The following is a 5000-nucleotide window of genomic DNA, read 5'->3' on the forward strand; positions in this document are numbered from 1 at the left end:
ATATATATATATATATATATATATATATATATATATACATATATACACATACAGATACACGAGTACATATATGGATGTATGTATGTATCCATACACACACATAAATATATTTGTGTTTATGTATGTGTGTGTGTGTGAAAGAGAGAGAAAACAAGAGAGAGATATAAGAGTGAGGGAGGGAGAGAGATAGATAGATAGATAGATAGATAGATAGATAGATAGATAGATAGATAGATAGATAGATAGATAGATAGAGAGAGAGAGAGAGAGAGAGAAGAGAAAGAGTGGGTGGGGGGAAGGGGGAGACGAAATGCAAAAAGATCTTGCAATGAAAGTCCATGTACCTTTTTTTCCTAAACTTCCATAAAGGCAACACCCCATCTTGAGAAACACCACATAATAACCGGCATGGGAATTTTTAAAACCACTATCTATATAACTCTTTTTGCACGACGTATTTGTAAGACCTGGTGCTATATATATTCATCAGAAATGTTGAAAGTATTTATTCTTTTTTATCTCTTTCTTTCTGCCTTTCTTACAATATTTCCTTACGGTAGTTTACTTCAATCCCCTCCCATTCCACCGCAAAGTGCCAAGTCACCCACCCTTGTGAACAGGGAACAACACCTGTATTCACATAGCGGTATCTTACCTGTCTCCCTGTTGCCTCTTTCATGCCTGGTGGTTCCTTCCCTTCGTGGCTATTTCAGCCTATTGTCTTGACTACATCCTCATGCCTATGTATAACGGAGGAAACGAGAAGGGAAAAGGAAGTTAAAATCTTTTCGTGTTCATTCTTTTGATTTTTTATTCATTTATTTATCTTTTATTTTTTTCTTTATTTAATATATTTTTTTATTCATCGATACCTTTGTTCTACTCCTATGTGTAAAAGGAAAGTTATGAAAAGATATATCCCTTGAACATTAATGGTAATTCTAATGTGTTGTTCTTAACAGAAAAAAACATATAGATATGAAGGTGCGATAGTGAAATATAACATAGCCGAGCAAACAGATATGTTTATACTGTAGAAGATATATGGAAATTATTTTGATAGAGGTATCTATTCAGCTAATGATATAATGGTAGACACGCACACACGAACAGACAACCAAACAAATAAATATCCAGAACGGACATGCCTCACGAGGGACGCCTTCGGTCCTCCAAATCCCTTTCTCTTCCGACCCTTTGGCTCAATATGGGGGGGGGGGGGCAGGGCAACTCACGATGAACTCTTTATTTGTTTATTTATTTATTTACTTTTATTTTTTTGGAGAATACCGATGGCTAGGACAGGCAGGAAAAGACAAAATCATACACTAATCCTTGCATGTCTGTCCGTATATTATGACGAGAAAGAGAGAGTGAGAGAGAAAGAGAGAGAGAGAGAGATAAAGAGAGAGAGAGAGAGAGAGAGAGAGAGAGAGAGAGAGAGAGAGCAACAGGGATCACTGATTATAAAATCAGACCGATGCCCTCCTATAACACACTCCACGCCTATACCTCATGATTCCCCCTCCCTCCCCCATCACACGCGCACCCCCCATCACTGCCCCATGGTGTTCCCTCCACCCCCACTCACTCTCTACTCCTCACTCCATAGCGCTTACCCCTTCGCCCCCCCCCCCCGCCCACTAAGCCAACCACCCACCCACCCTGTCACACGCACTCGCCCTCTAACGGTGCGATTCTGCCACCTGACGTGCACATCGACAGCAACCAAAAGCATTACTGCCTCAAGTAGACCTGAATTTACTACCGAAAGTTTTCTTTAACTAGATTTTAATACGTTCAGTGGTAATTATACGGGGTTAACTGCCGACCCGGATTCTTTTTTCTTTCTTTCATGTTCTTTCTCTCAAATTTTAATTATTCTAGAAAAGAGGAAAAAGAAAATGCTGCCTTTTCCGCTCTTTCTCATAGCTGTTATTAACACTTTTTTTTGCTCTCACACAATAACAGCATCATTGTTTTACTAGAAAGGATACACACATAGTTTAGTCATTAAAAATTCGCCCTTATATACCATCGTTATCATCGTACTTGATATCACTGCTAGGAAACAACGCTGAAACACCAATAAGGCCATTTAAAACTGCTGTATAACGAGGTGGTCTCGAACGTGTCAACAGGAGCGGAGTCGCCTTTTTCAAAGTCCCATTAGGTGACAGCTTCTACCTTGGGAAATTTGTTTTCGTTCAATTATTACCATCATTGCTGTTAGTATGGATGTTATTATAGCTAACGAATGAGGAAGTTATGCAAATGTTCTCGTTTTTTGGTTTATGTTTTTATGCGTCTTGGTTTGTATGCAAAATTACGCGTAAAGTTAAAAAAAAAAAAAAAAATACTGGAAAATTTAGACAAGGAATTCAAGCATGGATAAGGAAGCTTAAAAAAAGATGATCGCAAAAGGCAGAGAAACTAGGATAATCATCCTAACCTTTCTTTCTTTTTCCTGTCTCGAAGGAGCGAAGACAAGCTGTGGCGAGGTGAGAGATGTGACCTCATGAATATGCAAAAACCGCCATGAATCACACTCAGCGACAAGGCGCGGGTAATTTCGGCATTTGTCTTGGGGGTCTCCTCACCCCGTTCTCTCTTTGTCTCGTCCTTTCTTTATCTCTCTTCCTTTCCTTTCCCTTTCCTCTCTGCCTCTCCGTCTTTCCATTCCCGCCGTTCGATTTTCTCTCTTTCCTTATTTTTCCTCTTTATTCACAATTCCTTTTCCTCTCCCTCCTCCTGCATCTTTCCATCCTCATGATTCTAGTTTATATGATTAGTTTTGTTTCTCTTCTGTTTTTTTTTTATGTCCATATTTTCCTTCTTGCTTCCCCTCTTCTCTTTTCTCTCTCCTTCCTCTCCATTCTGCTTCTGTCTTTCTCCCTACATCCTCTGCATCTCCATTTTGATCCTCCCCTTTCCATTCCTTCTTCTCTACATCCCCTTTATATCCTTTCGTTCCATTATTCCTACTTATCCTTCAACCTCTTCTCTCCCCATTTCCTTTCTTTCTACCCCTAGCACGCCTATCCCTCCTCTTCCTCCTCCACTCCCATCCCTTTTTTCATCATACACGTTGTTGTGTCGGTCTTGTAGTGATTTGTCTGTCTGTCGTCCCTTGCCTCTCTTGGCCTGGACTCAGTGCAGCGAGAGAAGCCCCCTCCATAAGCTCGCAGTCTCAGTGGCACGCAGGGTCATTTTGTGCTAAACAGGCAACCATATTGATATAGCCTACCACACAGATAGCGCCGTATAGAGAGAATCCAACTCCATGCGCATAATTAGACCTCGTATTCGAAGGGTCCCCGAGGCATCCTACCGCCAAGAAGGGTCTGATATCACTCAGCCTACGAATCGCAGTAAATCATCCCTCATTCCAGTTGGTTCTCCGCCTCAGCCTCCGCCCGCCGATTTCTCTTCGCGCAGCGGACTCCCGGCTTCGGACCGTCACGAGCCGCGAGGAACGGGGTCGTGGGTCGTGACGGAGACGAACAGAGAAAGTTATCCTTGCAATCATCGCACAACGAATCTCGAAGGCGGAATGGAGGGTTGTGTCATCGGAGACGCTGACAACGAGGGTATGGATGGGGTGAGGGGAGGGACCGGTGCTGTGAGAGCCCCTTCTAAAGCACGACTGGAGGGTGACTGACCGTTCCCGCACCACGCAGTGTCTTCAAGGGGGATCGCCTGGAATGGGGGCCGTAGGGAAAAGGAAGAAGGCAAGAGAAGGCTGAAAAAAAGATGAATACTGAAGAAAGACATGATACAAACGACGATAATGTTAAAGAAGAAAGAAAAGAGAGAAAGACAAGTATCCATCTCGTTCCCCTTCACAGCCACTCCTAAAACTGCGCACAAAACGGCGTCGAGAGGGAGGCTGACCGGAATTCAGACCTCCGCCAGATGGCAGGACAACGGGACGAAGGATCAGAAAGCCGGCTGTTTGTAGACCAGCTGAGGAAAAGCACTTTTTATCCGGGGAGGAAGAAAAGGAGAAAGGGAATGAAAAGGAGACGGAGGAGAAGGAGAAGAAGAGAATGGGAATGAGATGTAGAAAGGAGGAAAAGGAGATGGAGGATGAGGAGAAGAGAGAGAAAGAAAATGAGACGGAGGAGAAGGAGAAGAAGAGAAGGAGGAGAAAGAGGAGAAGAAGAGAAGGAGAAGGAGAGGGAGAAGGAGGAGAAGGAGATGGAGGAGGAAGAGAAAAGAAAGAAGAAGAGGGAGGAGGAGGAGGAGGAACGGGAGTAGTAGGAGAAGGAGTATGAGAAAAAGAAGAAGGAGATGGAGGAAGAGGAGAAGGAGGAGTAGGATGGGGAGGAGGAGAAAGAGGAGGAGGAGGAAGAGGATGAGGAGGAGGAGGAGGAAGACGAAGAGGAGGAGGAGGGGGAAGTAGTAGTAGTAGTAAAAGAAAAGGAACAAGGAGAAGACAAGAAATAAGGAAGAGAAGAGGAGTTAATAGAAGAAATAAAACACGAATAAGAGATAAGAGAGGAAATATATGATTAGAATATTTGAAAAAAAAACAACAACAACAAATAACCGAAAGGAAATAAATGATTCGGTGCAACAGGAAACTCTTCACTTATTTCACATTTCTTTTAAGCGTTTTGAATACCTTTCTGTTCTAATCTGAAAAGTAGTATCAAGATAACGGTTAATGTTTCAGTAAAAAAAAAACACATATTTATGATTCTTGAAATAGTAACACACGTGACAGAATTCAGTCTCTTAGATTACGCATATTTTACATTCAAATGACCTCCAAGATACATATCTCTTACGCTGAGTACAATGTGCCTCGAAATATGCAAGAATCCACTATCATTTCTACTCTGAAAATTTTGGTGAATTCAGAGCATCTTTTTTCCTCAAAAAAAGAAAGAACAAAGAGAGAGAGAAAAAAATCAATTATCAACGTATTCAACAAATCCCTAAACTCCCGCAAATATGGCTACGCTCTAGATCCCCCTTGGAGGCATGCGTCCTGA

The sequence above is a fragment of the Penaeus vannamei genome, chromosome 13 (assembly GCF_042767895.1).
Source record: "Penaeus vannamei isolate JL-2024 chromosome 13, ASM4276789v1, whole genome shotgun sequence".
NCBI lineage: Eukaryota > Metazoa > Arthropoda > Malacostraca > Decapoda > Penaeidae > Penaeus > Penaeus vannamei.